At 40.2% G+C, this 17,079-nt stretch overlaps 1 protein-coding gene across 1 annotated transcript in view; it reads right to left on the minus strand.

Moving 5' to 3' along the window:
• Positions 1–14,207, minus strand: part of BCLAF1 (BCL2 associated transcription factor 1) — a 42,127-nt gene extending 27,920 nt beyond the window's left edge. Inside the window, exons 1-2 of the mRNA XM_006144348.3 lie at positions 14,066–14,207; positions 2,639–2,734 (exon numbers count right to left, since the gene is read on the minus strand). The gene's annotated coding sequence lies outside the window, so the exon portion shown is untranslated. The remainder of the gene's footprint in view (positions 1–2,638; positions 2,735–14,065) is intronic.
• Positions 14,208–17,079: the final 2,872 nt, after the last annotated feature.

Genomic DNA, 17,079 nt, shown 5'->3' on the forward strand with positions numbered 1-17,079 from the left:
AAAAAGTATCAAGACGTGTGGGGGGGGGGGGGGTGAATCCTTGGGTCATTCAGTACTTTACCTACAAATTATCTAATGTTATAATTAGACCTTAGTAGGTAAAGAAATAACTAACAAGCAACAGAATTAAGAACTACACTTCACAAAATTAAATACAGAGCTAGAACAAATCACTGCACGTACATATCAAATGTCACATTTTCAACTTTTCAATGATTCCTAAGACTGACTATACAGTCTTAGCCTCCCAAGTTTATGTCTACTACATGTAATTATTTCCTAATCTTCTCTTACACTCACGTAATCATTTCCATAAAAATCAACTTACTGAATTTTCAAGAGCTATACTTTCCATATATTTAAAGTAAATCTCCCATAACCAAGTATTTTTAAAGTACTCATTTTACCTACCTATACTTTGCTCAGTATTATAAAACAGTACATGGAATTACTAGGATGAGCTGAGTTACAGAAGAGGCGATAATGTCTGCATACATTCTTCTCAAAGAATATGAACGACAAATTCAAGAGATTTCAGATGTCTATTTAAAAATGAAACATAACTATCTAACAATCACCTTTGTCTTCTACTCTTACTCTTCTTCTCAATCCCAAGTAAGCAAGAAATACATAAAGACAAGTAAATTATAAAGATCAGATTTAAAAAGTGGAATTAGAAATTCACAACACATGAAGTTAGCATTAACACAGGGAGCTGTGGCACCTGGCAGAACACAAGACGAATGTGGTTTAGCAAACTACCGTTTTATTGTGACAATATAATGAAATCAGTAAAATCACATTTACAGTTTACAAAATAAGGAATCTGAACCATTAGGAAGTATGACACTTTATTAGTAAATGATGCATGGCAAGTTTTCTAGACTGTCCAAGTCCAGAAATCTATTGGGATGGGATCACAAAATTAAGATTAATGAAGTCTCAGTAAAATGAGTTCTCTCAAGACTACAGGCCCCCCAATCAGGCACTTTTTATTTATTTATTTTTGGGGGGGAGAGGTTTCTGATACAGGGCATGTGTGCTCACCAGAAAGAGAGAGAGACAAAAAGCGAGAAATCACCCCCCCCAGGGGAGATGGCCACACCTCAATCCCTTTTCCTCCATTCACCTCTAGGGATCTTGGGGAGGCACGCACACGCGCCCGGCGTGAGTTTAAGCCACCAGGTCTGGGACTCAAACCACGGTCGACTATATGGGAGTCCAGCGACATAGCCATTACACTAACTGCTGGTCCCCCCAATCAGGTACTTTTATTTCTATGAGTAGAAATGCAGAGTCACATTAACTATGAACGACCTGTTAGGCTGAAAACTAGGTTAAAACTAGGTTAAGGCAAAGACTATGCCTTTTGTTTTTTTCATCCAGTGTTTATCTCCAGGATATAGCGTAGTATGTGGCATATGAACACTACAGGTATTTAATAAATAACTGTAGGATGAATGCATTCCCCAGACTCTCCAGACTCTTAAGAATTTTTTGAAAGCAGGGACATTTTTAAGTTTGGGTTTTGTTTTGTTTAACAGACACACCTGAAACTAAAAAAAAATGAATGGGAAGAAAGCATATCTGTCAAATAGTTACAGTCCAAAGGAAATGTGGATTGATACACTTTTTCTGCCTTCCTGCAAAAATACACTTGGCTAAAAGATGCTGAGAACAAGACCTCAGCATTTAGGCCACCTGGATTCAAATACAGGCTAAAATGCTTCTATAATGGGGTGACCTAGGGCAAATTCCTCAATCTAAAATTCAGTTTCCACAATTGTAAAACAAAGAAGAAAATAGTACCCACTATGTAAAAGTTGTAGAGGACTAAATGAGGTGATATATGTAATTCACTTAATACAGTATTTGGCAAATAAGCAATTAATTTTAATTACCTTAATATCACAATAAGGGAGAAAAAGTTATAAAATTCTTCTTGTTTGCATTAGGGAAGAAGGTTTAAGTAGCAAGGTCTTTTTATCTTGTTTTGTTTTAAAATTGGCTTGGTTATATTCTAAGTCTTTCAGTAGATACGTTTACAGAAGAAGAGGCAGACACACAACCTAGAAGCAGGAGAGATGAAAAGAATCTATTTCCTAAGACTAAAAATCTGGCTTATAGCTGGCAGGTGGCCTGGTGATTAGGGCACTCCCACATGGCCAACTGCAGTTCGAGTCCTGGACCTGAAGGCTCGCTTTCTCACTTTCTCTTTCTGAGCAAATCAAAAGTAACAACAAATTAATTAAAGATAAAATTCTTTTTTTAAAATCTGGCTTACTTAATAAAAGCTGCCAAAGCAAGCAAAAACAAAAAGCTTCAGATCTCATCACTATCTTTAAGAGGTTTTTGCCTTAGGGCACATGCGCTAGTGGGGATGGGAGCTGGGACAGACAGAGACAGTGAGAGGGAAACAAAGAAGTCACCCTCTGCCCAAGATCTTGGATGTGCACATACACACACCAGGTGTGATTTTCAAGAGACCGAGTACAGGACTCAAACCACAGGTGGCCAAGTGGGAGTCCAGTGATATAACCACTTCACCATCTGTTGGCCCCCAGATCTCATCACTTCCAATAGTCACATTTACTCAAATAAGTCAAAACTGAAAACTAGAAAAATAAATGCGATATACCTCAGGACTTCTTGATCAAGAAGTGAAGTCTGTATGATACTGTAAAATTCTTCCTGGAGAGACTGTTCTGAGAAACTGAACTCTAAATTCAAATTCCTAGCAAAGATGGAAAAAAATATTAGTTTGACTTATGATAAATGAAATATCCACTGTTCACAATGCATACACTGGCACAGGAATAAACTCTAATAAAGGCATTTAATGATTTCAGGAGAAGGTGACTTAGAAAACTGTAAACTTTTAACCATAAAAGCTCGATTCTTGGGGCCAGCAGATGGCATAATGACTACATTGCTGGACTCTCATGTAGTCGGCCATAGTTCAAGTCTCAGATCCAGCAACTTAAAACTCATGCCAGGCACCTGTGCGTGCATGCCCAAGAGAAAAGAATGGAGGAGAAGGGATTATGGTGTGGCCATCCCCCTGAGTGGTGGTTTCTCCCTTTCTGTTTCTGTTTCTCTGTCTCTTGTCTCTCTGGCAAGGGCACATGCCCTATAACAAAAATATCTCTTTCTCACAAAAAAAAAAAAAAATCCCCAAAAAAAAAAAAAAAAAAAAAAAGCTCAATTCCCAAAAAAAAAAAAAAGTATACATTGTAGCAGTGCATCAAGAAACTGATAGCATCTTAAGCAACATGGGCTTTAGAAAACACCAGACATAAAAAAAAAAAAGAAAAAAGAAAAAAACAGAAGACATGATGCCACTCTACCAGTAAATTCCAAACTATGTGTCATCTTAGTATATCAAAATACATTATATAATCTGTAGTTAATATTTACAGTAGCAGCTTATAACATCTAAAATACAAGTTTACTTTAATCCTCTGACATTTATTCTCCCTTGGCACTTTCCTTCTGATTTGGTCTGTTTCACATACTAGCCATCAAAATAATTCCAAATAAGTGTAAGACATTCAAATGAAAAGTAACCAATGAAACAAATACTAATCGAACTCAAACGCTTTCTAAACTAATCCTTAGTAAGCAAACAAGCTTAAAATTTGCATAAAATATTAAGCAATTATCAATAATGAAAAGATTGACCTTATAATATTCAGTATACAAAAAAGAATTTAAAAACCACCATAGACAGGGCCAGCAGGTGGCATGGTGGTTAAAGTGCTAGATTCCCACATGCCTGAATGCAATTCCCAGACCTGGTGACTTGTTTTCCCACTTTCTCTGTTTCCCTCTAGTCAAATTTAAAAATAATAATAAAATTAACCAAATATTTCTTACCAAAAAAAAAAAAAAACCGCCGGAGTGCATAAAGTAAAGAATACAAGATTGGCATATCCCTGCAAAGAATTTATAAACAAGCTTAAATGAAGGGGAAAAAAATTAAAATTCACCAATCTAATAAAATAATGATCAGATTTTTAAGAATGCAAGGAAATTAGGAATATAAAGAAATAAGACTAAATTGGTAAATCAAGAAAGGTGCCCTCTAAGGTCAGCTCTGTGGTCTGGTGTTTAAAGCAGTCAGATCCCATGAGGCCAACTGTGTGATCTGAGTCCCGAACCCAGTGGCTTGAGAAACATGCCAAGCAGGCCCTAAATCCTGACAGGCAAAAGCGGTAGAGAAGGACTGCAACATCACCATTCCCTGTGATGGTGCTTTCTCCTCTCTCCTCTCTCTATGGCAAGCACGAGTGCCCTAAACACTCTCAAAAAAGAATGGTCTCCTCTAAGGGCTGGCAGATGGCATGGTGGTTAAGGGCGCTGGACTTCCACATGGCAGAGTGTGGTTTGAGTCTCAGACCTGGTGTATGGCTTGCTTGCTTCCTCACTTTCTCTCTGTTCCTCTCTGGTCAAATAATTTAACAGTTAAATAAAATTAAAAAAAAAAAAAAAAAGAAGAAAGAATGATTTCCTCTAAATATAAATATTCCTAAAAACCGGAAAGATAAAGATATCTGAGGGTCAGGTTAGGAAAGAGGAATGGAAATCTAATAATTAAGGAAAATATAAGTAGCAAAAACAAAAAGCAGGTAGGCTTGGTATAGAAATAAAAGGATATCGGGGCCAGCAGATGGCATGGCTGGTTAGAGCCCCTAGACTCCAACATGGTCAACTTCAGTGTGAGTCCTAGACTTGGAGGCTTGCTTGCTTGCACTCTTCCCTCTCTCATGCGCACGCACGCGCTCTCGCTCGCTCTCTCTGTCCCTTTCTGGTCAATTTAAAAAATAAGCAAATAAATAAAGTTAACTAAAATAATTATTTTTTTAAGTAATAAATAAAAGGATATCTAAGGTGCATACAAGTTGTTCTTAAAAATCAAAACTCCCAAAGGGGCAAAGAAAAATCTAATTTCCTGAATTAGTGACAGTACACTAACTTCATGGTGTACAATCATGAAATTTTATTATGCATTAAGTCAGAACTACCAATTCACTGTTGTAATACAGGCTGTTTTAAAGGTAACACTTCTCACAATTTCAAAAGGCTAATTTTAATTTCTATATCGGAGAAGAATCAAATTATAAATATCTTCTTACTCCAAGTCATGATTTTTTGCAAGTTCCAAGAAAATATACAACAGAAAACAGCAAACTAGGGAGAAGGGAATCTAAGCTATCAGACCAGTGGGTATATATTCTTGTTCACAAGCTATTAATATATTCACATATCCCCACCAAGAACTCCAATGGTATGTAGCATGTAACACAAAATAGTATTAAATACTATGACCAGCTTAACTAAATTTTTAAAATTTTAAACCAGAGTCTACATACGAGCCAATAGGCATCATGGGAGACATGACTATGTAAGGGGTTCCTGCCCTCCAAAAATAAACTAGAAACAGGTATCAGTAGTAAATCACAATAAACTAAATATCTAATACCAACCATGATCTGTGCTAGGTGATGTATTTAAATAACATTACCTCATTTAATCCTCATGCTCTCACTATATACAAGCACCATCTTTCAAATGAAGAGAACACTAAGCTTTCAGAATGTGGTCCATTTGAATTTATTAAGTGCCTATTACATGACAGGCATTATTATTTTTTTTTTTAAGAATTATTTCTTGGGACCAGCAGTTAGCGTAATGGCTATGTCACTGGACTCCCATGTAGTCGAACGTGGTTCGAGTCCTGGACCAGTGGCTTAAACTCACACCAGGGGCGTGTGTGTGCGTGCCCAAGATCCCGAGAGAGGATGGAGAAAGGATTGCAGCGTGTCCATCCCCCTGGGGTGTGATTTCTCGCTTTCTGCCTCTGTCTTTCTGGCTAGCGCCGCACCCTATAGGAAAAAAACCTCTAAATAAAAATTATTTCTTTATTTTAACTTGACCAGAGGGAGTGAGAGAGAGGAAGAAAGAGGGAAAGTGAGAAAACAAGCTGCCAGGTCCAGGACTGGAACCGCAGTTAACCGTGTGAGAGTCCAGTGCCCTTACCCACCACACCACCTGCTGGCCCCCAGGCACTATTATTCTAGTGCTAGAAATACAGGATTTCAAATAAGACAACACGATTCCTACTACCTTGGAGTCTCTTGAGACAAGACAGAAAACAAATCATCAAATAGTAACAAGTAGCACATTAGAAAGGAGGAAAACCACAAAGTAATATGTTAGGAGGAATTAGGGAGAGAACTATTGATACTTAGGTGGGTCCCTGGGACCTCTTTAAGGACTTAACATCTAAACTAAAGACAAGGAGCACAGGGTGTGGTGGTTCAAGTATGGACTCCTACATGGTTAATTATGACTGAGGTTCAAGTCCCAGATCCCCCAGCTTAAAAATCCCATGTGGCCATAAGCAGGGCTGGAGTCTCAGATCTTGCACCTTGAGAAACACAGTGGGCATGTGTGTGTGCATGCCCAAAATTCCAGGAGAAAGGGACTGTGGTGTGGCCATGTGGTGATTTCTTACTTTCCTTCTCACCATCTCTCTCCTGTGAATGCCTGTACCATATAACTGCGTGAGTTTAAGCCACCGGGTACGGGACTTGAACCACGGTCGACTACGTGGGAGTCCAGCGACATAGCCATTACGCTAACTGCTGGTCCCAAGAAACATACTTTGTTTTTAATATGCTAACCACTATGATAGTTCATAAAGTTACTCCTAATTGTATTTTTTTTATCTTAACAATAAGGCCTTACTCTTGCTGCATATCAATGAATTTTATAGATTGTTAAATAAGGAATTTATTAAAACAAATGCCTTTTTGTTGTTTTTCTAGTATGATAGTAAGTTGCTTAAATTTATAAAATACTTGAAATAAAACCCTTGAGATTATATTCCTTAATAAACAAAGATAATTTAATTAAAAATTAGAAGAGATTTCGCTTCACAATTAGGTTCACTGGCAAGTAAACTCTTATTTGTAGGAATGGTTCCTGAGTTTGAAAAGAAAATGTAATGTTGAGTGAGAGAATAGAAAATGGGGCAATAGCTAGGTGTTATATTGGGCGGTTGGTTTTAATTTTATAGATTGTAGCCCGTTAGTTAGTTTCAAAAGCATTTGTTAGAGTGAAGATTTCTTTTTTCATTTCTTTGACAACTATTCATCATCATGGTTGATAGAAATTGATAAGACTTTGAATTCATGAACTAATTTAGATTGCCATATTAACTGCATTATGAAAACGTTATTGTTTAAATTTGTTAAAGAATACTCATAATTTAGGGTGCATAATCAGTTATAGTCGGTTAAACATCTGATTCTGTGCTATTTTCAAGTGATTTCTTGTGCACACATGGGCAAAAATTTGTCTTTACAACTGGATTAAAAATTACTGGGGCTAGCAGGTGGCACGGAGGTTAAGGCAGCTGGATCTAACATGGGAGGCTGTGCAATTCGGATGTTGGACCAGGCTGCTTGAAAAAGATATCAAACGCATGTGTGTGCATGCCCAAAATCCTGAAGAGACTGTTGGAGAAGGGGTTTTGGTGTGGCTTTCTTCTGGGGGATGATTTTTGTCCCTCCCTTTCTCTCTGGTGAGTACATGCACCCTGTAACAAAAGAAAACAAAAAAGAAAAGAAAAAATTTACTAAAGTACAGAGATAGTGATGCCATTAGATGAGTGAACTTAGCTTCTATTAAAAAGCTGTTAGGGGGACCAGCATTTAACGTAATGGCAATGTTGCTGGACTCCCATGTAGTCAACCGTGGTTTGAGTCCTGGACTCGGTGGCTTAAACTCATGCCGGGCGCGTGTGCATGTGTGCTCAAGATCCCAAGAGAAGAATGGAGGAGAAGGGATTGCGTCATGGCCATTCCCCCTGGGGAGTGATTTCTTGCTTTCTATCTATCTTTCTCTCTGTCTTTCTGGTGAGCACACATGCCCCTATAGCAAAAACCTCTTTAAAAAAAAAAAAAAAAAAAAAAAGACAAGGAGCACTGCAAAGATCCATAGAAGAATCAAGAATCTCAGACAGAACAGGAATAGCAAATACAGGAAAGTTAAGAAAGTTGACACATTGTGATCAAGCAGAGGGTACAAGGCAGGAGTAGGAAAACAGATAAATACTGGGTCATCATAAACCACGACATATTTATCTGTTATTCTATACAAAAGTGCACCATGACTTTTTCAACAACCCAACACCATTTTAGTAGGCCAGAACAAGAAGCCCAGAGTTTACTGTAACTCTAACAGGAAACCCTTAGAGAGTTTGATAAGGGTAGTCACATCATCTGCTTTACAATTTAGTAGAGCTGCTTCTTGTAGAGGACAGACAGCATAGAGAGGAAAGCAAGGAGACAAACGTTGAAGTTAAAGATAATGCTCACCAGGATAATGTGGTAACAATGAAAAAAAATTGGCAAATCCAGGATCTGATTTGTAAGCACTACCAACAGGATTTCTTCATAGACTGCTGGGCATGTAGAGCACAGGGAGTGAGGAAAAGAAAGATGCAATAGTGTCCCTAAGTTTGGGGCTCAAGAATGTGGGAAATAAGTTTGGGAGAAAAAAGAGAGACAAGTTGTTTGTCTTTTTAGGAGCTATAATCAGAGTGTGTAAATGGTTAACCCAAAATATGGCTAAGATCGCCTGACTCCCCCCTCCTGTGTTCACGTCAATAACCCTAACATGTGCCTCATGCAGCCAAACCCAAATAGAGAATTCGAAATGACCAGTTTCTCCTTTATCACAACAAAATAATTTGTGAATACAAATAGGGAATAAACTGCCTCATGCTTCTTTATTCAAAGGATTTACTAACCAATGAGGAATACAATATAAAGGAAATTAGTCTCTGCCTTCTAAAAACATAAAAGTTCTTGGGCAGACTCCTTGGCCTGGTGGTTAAGGCATAAGAATCCCACCTGGCTCTGGGGCAGGCAGGTGGTATGATGGTTAAAGGCGCTCGATTCCCATATGGCCAACTGTGGTTTGAGTCCCAGACCTTATGGCTTCCTTTCTCACTCTCACTTTCCCTTCCTCTCTCTCTCTGCCTCTGTCTGGTCAAATTTTAAAAATAACAATAAATGGAACTAAATAATTCTTAAAAAAAAAAAAAAGAATCCCACATGGCTAGAAGTACAGTTGGAATTTGGTACTCTGTAGCTTGAGAAACATACTGGGCAAGCATGTGTGCATGCCTAAAATCTCAAAAAGATGAAGGGATTGCAGTGTGACCACACTCCATTGAAGTGCTACCCCCACCAGGGCCAGCAGGTGGCATGGTGGTTAAAGATGCTGGACTCCCACATGGCCGACCATGGTTCAAGTCCTAGACCTGGCAGCTTGGTTTCTCTCTCTCTCTCGCTCTCATGCTGCCCCTCTGTGGTCAAATTAAAAAAATAAATAAATAAAATAAATAGGGACCAGCAGTTAGCGGTAATGGCTACGTTGCTGGACTCTCATGTAGTCGACCGCAGTTCGAGTACCAGACCTGGTGGCTTAAAACTCACGCTGGGCGCATGTGTGTGTCCAAGATACTGAGAGGGGAATGGAGGAGAAGGGATTGCAGCGTGGCCATCCCCCCTGGGGTGATTTCTAGCTTTCTGTCTCTCTGCCTCTGTCTGACAAGCACGCGCCCTATAGCAAAAACCTCTCCAAAACATAAAAAATAAATAAAAAAAGTTAAATACTTCTAAAAAACAAAAAAAGAAGTGCTACCCCCATCCCATCCCCATGTCTCTGGCTAGCAAACACATTCTCTAGCAAAGAAAAAAAAAAAAATAGTTCTTAAATACTGTAGAGCCTGTCTTTTTATGGAATGATACAGAACAATCAAGTAATAGCGATCAAAAAAAGAAAACTGTATTCAACAAAATACCCAAGATAAAGCCTCCAAAATGGATTCAGTATATTACTATTTCCAGCATATTAAGCCAAGTCTTCATTTTAGCAGACTAAAGAAGTTTAGACCACAGACTTCTGCAAATTATTACTATTACATCTTTGAAAACAGTATGTGAGGCCAGCTGATCACAAGGGGAATTAAGACAACTGGATCCCACATGGCTGTTAAGCTTGAAAAACACTCTATGACCATGAGTTCATGCTCAACATCCCATAAGAAGGGAGAAGAAACTGTTGCCTGATCATGCCCAGAGAGGTGCTTTCTCTCTTTCTCTCCCTGGCAAGGACACACCCTCGAGCAAAACAGACAAACAAAAAAATTTTATTTCATTTTTTTTTAAATTTCCTAAGTTTTACTCCAGTAGACTAGGTTCAAATCCTGGCTCAACTGACTAGCTGCCCAACAGTGGACTAGTTATCTTAATCTCTTTAGGATTCAATTTCTACAGATGTAAAATAAGGTTAGTAAAATGGTAGTAATGGTGCTTCTAAGTATGAGGTTAAATGCGCTAATGAATGTGAACAGCTCTGCATAATGTCTGGCACTTGGCATGTATTCAACCATTAGCTGTCATTACTGCTAAAACTTATTTATGATGATCATTCTGTAAACTAGCCATCATATTTAAATGATTCTTGTATTTGAGGTTACTCTAGTTTTGATAGAGCACTGACTAGCACTGTCTTTCCAGAAATGCTTAAAAATATGTCTGGAATTTTGCTTTAAAGTAATCCACAAAAAGTAAGCAATAAGAAATAAAACTGATAAATCGATGATAATTATTAAATCTAAATGTCAAGAACATGGCAGTTTATTAAACTATTCTCCTTTTGTGCTTCAAAGTTTCCATAATTAAAAGGTTTAATCACTAATTCTTAGTTCTTAGTCCAGTTTGTTGTCTTAGACCCTGCTAAAGAGGGTGCAAACTGAAAATCAAAATACCTGCATTCTATCGTAGACTAGCCTCTACCATTCTCTCCTTTATGTGATCTTAAGTTTTCAACCTCCACCTAAAAATGTAGTAGTAAAATTAAAATGCTTAAAACCCCCAAAATATTACGCAAAATTATCACCTTGTTGTGAGTAGACTCTTTTTCAGTATAGGAGACAGTCAAATAAAATTTTTTTTCTCTTTTTTTTTTTTTTGGAGAGGTTTTCGCTATAGGGTGCATGCGCTCAGCAGACAGACAGAGATAGAAAGCGAGAAATCACCCCCCAGGGGTATGGCCACGCTGCAATCCCTACTCCTCCATTCTCCTCTCGGGATCTTGGGCACGCACGCACACGTGCCCGGCATGAGTTTAAGCCACCAGGTCCGGGACTCGAACCGTGGTCGACTACGTGGGAGTCCAGCGACATAGCCATTACGCTAACTGCTGGTCTCTCAAGTAAAATATTAAATGCTGGGGTCACAGGTGGTATGGTGGTTGGGGCACTGGATTCCCAAAGGCCAACCACGGTTTGAGCCCCGGACCTGGCAGATTGCTCTCTCTCACTGATGAAATTTAATAGTAAAAACAACAAATTAAATTCAACAATTCTTTTTTTGTTACATAAATTAAGCAATTTATTGTAGGACAGTGATATTCCAAATGCCTATGGAGCCTCTACTGGTCTTTCAATTCCTTCAGTCTTTTGATGGCAGACTTTACTGTGACACCAAAGTGGTGCAGGATCCAAGCACCACCAGCTACCATTTTCATGCAGGAACCACAGTGTCAGATGCCCACAGCCCCGTTTCTTCATCTTAGTTTTGCCACTTAAGGAGCAAGTGTACTTGGCGTGCTGGTGATGTCAATATTCACCATTTTCTGGCACCATTGCCTGTCCCGTATTTACCGAGGATGCCAACCTTCTTGGTGCATTTAGCTATATCACCGCCAACTAGGTCAGAGCTCAAAGACGCTAAATAATTCTTTCAAAAATATATCAAATGCTAAATAATTCTTTTAAAAAATATATCAAATGCTTATGATTCCAAGGAGGTAATACTGATGACCACTGTTTAAGAAGCTGGATGTGGAACCAGCAGGGGGCATGGTGGTTAAGGCGCTGGACTCCCACATGGCTGACCATGGTCTGAGTACCAGACTCAATGGCTTGAAAATCAAGCTAGGAGTGTGTGCATGTATGCCCAAAATCCTGAGGAGAGCTCCCCCTCAGGTGCTTTCTCACCTTCCCTCCCTCTGTCTCTATGACAGCGCAGGTGCCCTATGGCAAAACAAAAAGCTGAGTGTGAAAAATTCATATCCTACACAAACAACCTAAACATTTATACTGACTATCCAGAAATATTCCAGTCTTCTTGATCCTCTGTATTTATTATTTCAAATGGAAGATTCCTCATGGCTCCTGCAAACTAGGTACTGCATGCCACGTGGTTTTCTATTTTGTGATTTTTTTTTTAAAAAAAGAAAAACAGTAATTACAATTTATGATTTCAAATGTAGATTCTGAAAACTCCTAATCCAAACCTCTACATAAAACTCAGTAAAATCTTCTCCATTTCTGCAAGTCTTCTCACCACACAGCTAATCTACAACAGCTTGCTTCCCATATAAGTAGATTGATAAATTCAAATAGACCAGAGCCTACTAGTAAATACTTTTTACAAGCCTGTCATTAAGTCCTAAAATACCAGAAAGCCAGGAACTGGCTTTAGCTGAATAGTTTTCTTTGATATTATTTTAATTATCAGAATTAAAGGAGATTTCAGTGATAACCAAAATATAAAGGTGAAATACTTAAAACAAGACGTTCCGGGCTATCAGAAAATAGGCCTTGAGTTGTTTACCATGAGGCATTTGACATACAACCCCTCCAATCAAATTATTTACCCTGAAATGACAAGTATCTCACATTCATGCAAATAAAATGGTTTTTCCTACATCAAGATTCTTCTTTATTATCTAGACGCAGCCTAGCCACTCCAACTAGAATTCAATTGAAAAAAAAAAATTCCACAAGGAACAAGGAATTTTGTTTTGCCTTTTAATCCCAACAAAATTTAAAGGACGCTGCTGTGCCAGGAGACAAGTTTAAAGTAGTCATCTTTTCACGGGTTTTAACCACATTCGTTTTCAACTTTAAATGTACTTTTTTCAATTCCAAAACGCTAAAAGAAAAACTTTTATATAGAAAAGTTTTTGCCCATACTATCTGCTTGAAGAGATTTAAAAGTGTAAAAAAATATATATATATGTATCAAGCCATTTTTCCACCAGCTATCTACCAACCATTACTGTAACATTTCCGATCGAGTGTAATTACAGGCTGAATCGCTTGCCAAAAGGACAGGGCTTTACTTGCACTGCTGGAGAACAGCCCTTTCGGCCCGGGTGTGGCAGCGCCATTCTTAAATCCAACACCTAAGACCAAATGCCCATGCTAAGAAACAGTAACTAGGCATCGACTATTTGAATCGAGAGGGCATATTCGCTTCAAAACGAACTGGGTTGCCAGGGGGACCGGTAAGATTAACAAGGCGGAAAACTTTCCCCGCAACACCAAGAGCCAGAGGAAGGCCCTGGGGGTCAGCTATGTGGAGCAGCACAACAGGATCCTAAAACCGAATACAGTAACAAAAACGAGGCGGAAACCGGCTGGGAGCCTAAAGGCGAGGAAGAGTTTAAAGACGACGCGAAAAGGGGGAGACCATGCACTTTGATAGTCGTTGTTATTTTATCAAAGCCTCCAAGGCCGGGAAGAAAAGTAGCGCTCCCAGCCAATGAGGCGGACACAAGTTGCACCTCGGAAAGCCTCGGGAGCGGTAGGCGGGGCGAGGGAGAAAGGAGCGAGCGCGCGTGCGCGGAGCGTTCCGTCGGGCACGCGCAGGGGTCGGAGTCGAAGAAATGGGGGAAGGGTTGGAAGAGAAACTCTGCGCACGCGCACAGAAAGGCCGCGCGGTCTCGGGGTCTCGAGCCAGGTTCGTAGCCGCGCGCGCGCCGTTCTCCGTCTCACCCTACTCCCTCACCTTTTCGGCCCGCAACGCCTAAAAAACCTGAGGGAAGCTGACGGAAAAACGTGTACATAACGGCGCAACGTCTCCTGGGTTCTCTTATCTCCGCCAACTAGTCACATCACCCACAAAAGAGTCAACCATACCCACCCGTCTTCAGTATTCACGCCCTCTGAGTAATCTAACTGCAGCGAAAGGCCTACCTGACAGGCCGAAGCACGGTTCCCGGGATTTATCTCCGTTGTAACTACACAGCGGCCATTTCCCGACTCAAGAACGAGAGGAAAACCATAGAGGTAGCTTCGACGCGCTAGCTCGTCTCCGTCACTTCCGATTTGGGGCGTGGCCTCGGGTGCCGCTAAATATCTTGGCAAGCCCCGCCCGCGGCAACCTGGTTCTGGGTGGTGGCAGGCAATGGGGCGGGCTGTTCCAGGCTGTAGGGTTTCTGCACTGTGGGATTTGCTAGTGTCCGGCTTCGTTTGAAGTGGCCCCCTGAGCCTTACAGTGGCCCTTGTATTGGCTGTTGTTAGTGCATCTTCTCGATTCTTTATGTGGGGCTGGCTCAGACCAGGCCCAAAACAAAAAAATCTCACGCTGAACAGACCAGAAGGCGGCTGTGATCTCGGATCCGCGTCTCCCTCTGCTAGCAAGCGCAGCGATTCTTCCTTTTGTACGGCTGAAAATGCCCTTTTGCGTTGTTACTATTCAGTGTGCCACTCGCACCCAGATGTTAAAAAGCAGTCCTGATCTAGATGAGAACCCTTCTCTCTGCTTGCTGCCTGATCAGCTCCGGCTTCACGCGGAAGCAGTGGGAAGAGCTTCAGCTGTTGGTGCAGTTTGTATCGCAGAATGCTTCTGTCCTTGTTACCACTCAGGCATTTTGAGTCGTAAGCGTAAAAATAGAGCAGGAATCAGTTAACAGCTTTCAGCATGAAACATGTATGCTAGCCGAGGAACACAGTCCAACATAGCTATGTCTGCCAAAATTATAAATCAAGTGGTAAGTATATAGGTAAACAACATTTGATTAATATTGAATCTCAAGGAAGAGCCCTACCATGATTTTTAATATCCCTCTTAGACGTTCTTTATTCCTTAGGGCCTAAAACCATCATTACTTTGATGTTTAGGGATGTTAACTACCTTGAAGGATTTCAAAGTTGTATTAACAAGTAGTCTGTCAGTTAAATCTAATGTTGGGTAATATAAAGAGCACTGCCCAAAGTGGCCCTACTTATGCTAAGTACCCAACACCATAATCTAACTTGATCACTTTCGCAGACCTGCATAAATGTCCCACCTGAACTGCTCAGATAAATTACTGTCACCATAAGCCAAGACAAGCCAATGATCAAACTGGTTGCAAAGACAAGAACACATGACACAGGGCAAGGCCTTGGTAAAGGGGCATATAAACCAGGCACTCTATCTGGAGGCATTCCAACCCTGACAAGAGTGAATTGAACTGACTCTGCACCGCTGCAGCTTGAAGTCCACCTGGCCCAGAGCCTGTAGTGACCCTGCCACACTAACGCATTGTTCCATGGAGGAGGATTCGCACTGATGGCTCCTCCCAGTGATAGCCTTGGACTATCTTGGAGTAGAGCTCCCTCCTGGTGATAGTGCAGCTACTGGCCTTGAGCAGGATCCCATCTCCCTGTCCTTTACCCTTGCTATGCTTGCTTGTGTGGTAGCATGCTTGATGTGAATAAAGCCTAGACATTGGCGAAAGACACAACTCAAGTAGTGGACTAATTCCCCACCTTCTCAACTCCCTGGTAGTGAATTTAACACAGGGAGTGCTTAGGGCATTCTCTTCTTATAGCTCAATTTACTAGCTCAACTAGAAAAAGTACCTAATTTTCATAGGATGAATCGTAGATTAATTGCACCATCTGTTCTTCGCCCTGCTACCACCCTCAAGATGTGGAAGCAGGAATCTCAAACCTATGTGTACACTGATGGGTTCCAAGCACACAGTAGGATCTCATTTTCAGTCAGTGTTTAAGTAGATGAATTATATTTAAAGAGAAACTAATCATTGAAAACTCAATACAACTCTGCTAATCTGCATTTAATGAGGGGAATGGGGGAGAACACTCAGAGCTAACAGCTCTTAGTCATTTATTCAAAAGACACAAGCTGAGATAGCCTCTGGCCTGGTAGTTAAGAGAACTGGATCCCGCAGGGCTAACCGCACCATTCCAGTCATCACACATGGTGGCATGTGCCGGTATGCCCAAAATCTCAAAAAAGGAGGAAGAAACAGAAGGGATTGTTATGTGACCTTTCCTTACCCCTTGACTGGGTGGTGGTGGGGGTTGCTTTCTCCCTCTTCTTTTCTCTCTAGCTTTCTCTGGTGAGGGCACCACCCTCTAGTAAAAAATGAATGAAACACACACACATACACAAAGAACACCAAAATCTGACTGGCACACTGCAGGATAAAATATCTTAAGCCTTCTTAGGGGACTCTATTGCAAATGTATTGAGAATGAAGTTATTTTTTCGTCTGAGACTCTATAACTGATTGCGTATGTGTATGTATGTATGTTTAAGGTTTTTACTACAGGGCACATGTGCTCTTCAGAGATACATAGAGACAGTGAGAGGGAAAGTGAGAAATCATACACACAGCCCCAGGAAGGATGGCCATGCCACAATCCCTTCATCTCTTCTCCTCCTAGGATCTTTGGCATGCATATATGCACACAAGCCTGGTATAATTTTCAAGCTGCCAGGTCCAGGACTCGAACTACAGCCATTTGGGAGTCCAGCACCTGTTCGCTCCAGTTGATTATGATTTAAAATAAACCAATGTAGGAAGGAGGAAACACATTTTAAAAACCCTTATTAACAAATAGAAGAGTCATGCAGACTTCTCTTGGGCTAGGTCCATTTGCGATGTGATACTTTGTTCTACTAATCTCCAAAACTGGTGGTTCTTGAATTGAGATGATGTTTTATGTAATTCACTGAATTGGCTTATTTTATTTTCAAAACCTGAAATTCTACCATTATAACTCCATTCTTTGTAATGAAACTCATTTCCTGTTAAAATTCAAATAACAATGAAAATAAAACAGTAAAAAAAGAAAAAAAAGAGCCCACTTAATAAGTGGATATGCATGAAAGTAGATATTTTTCTCAAGAAATATCATTTTAAGCCATTGGCCAAACTTATAAATGAGACAAATACACACAAAAAGAATGCCGA

Source organism: Tupaia chinensis, unplaced genomic scaffold, assembly GCF_000334495.1.
Source record: "Tupaia chinensis unplaced genomic scaffold, TupChi_1.0 Scaffold000117_2, whole genome shotgun sequence".
NCBI lineage: Eukaryota > Metazoa > Chordata > Mammalia > Scandentia > Tupaiidae > Tupaia > Tupaia belangeri.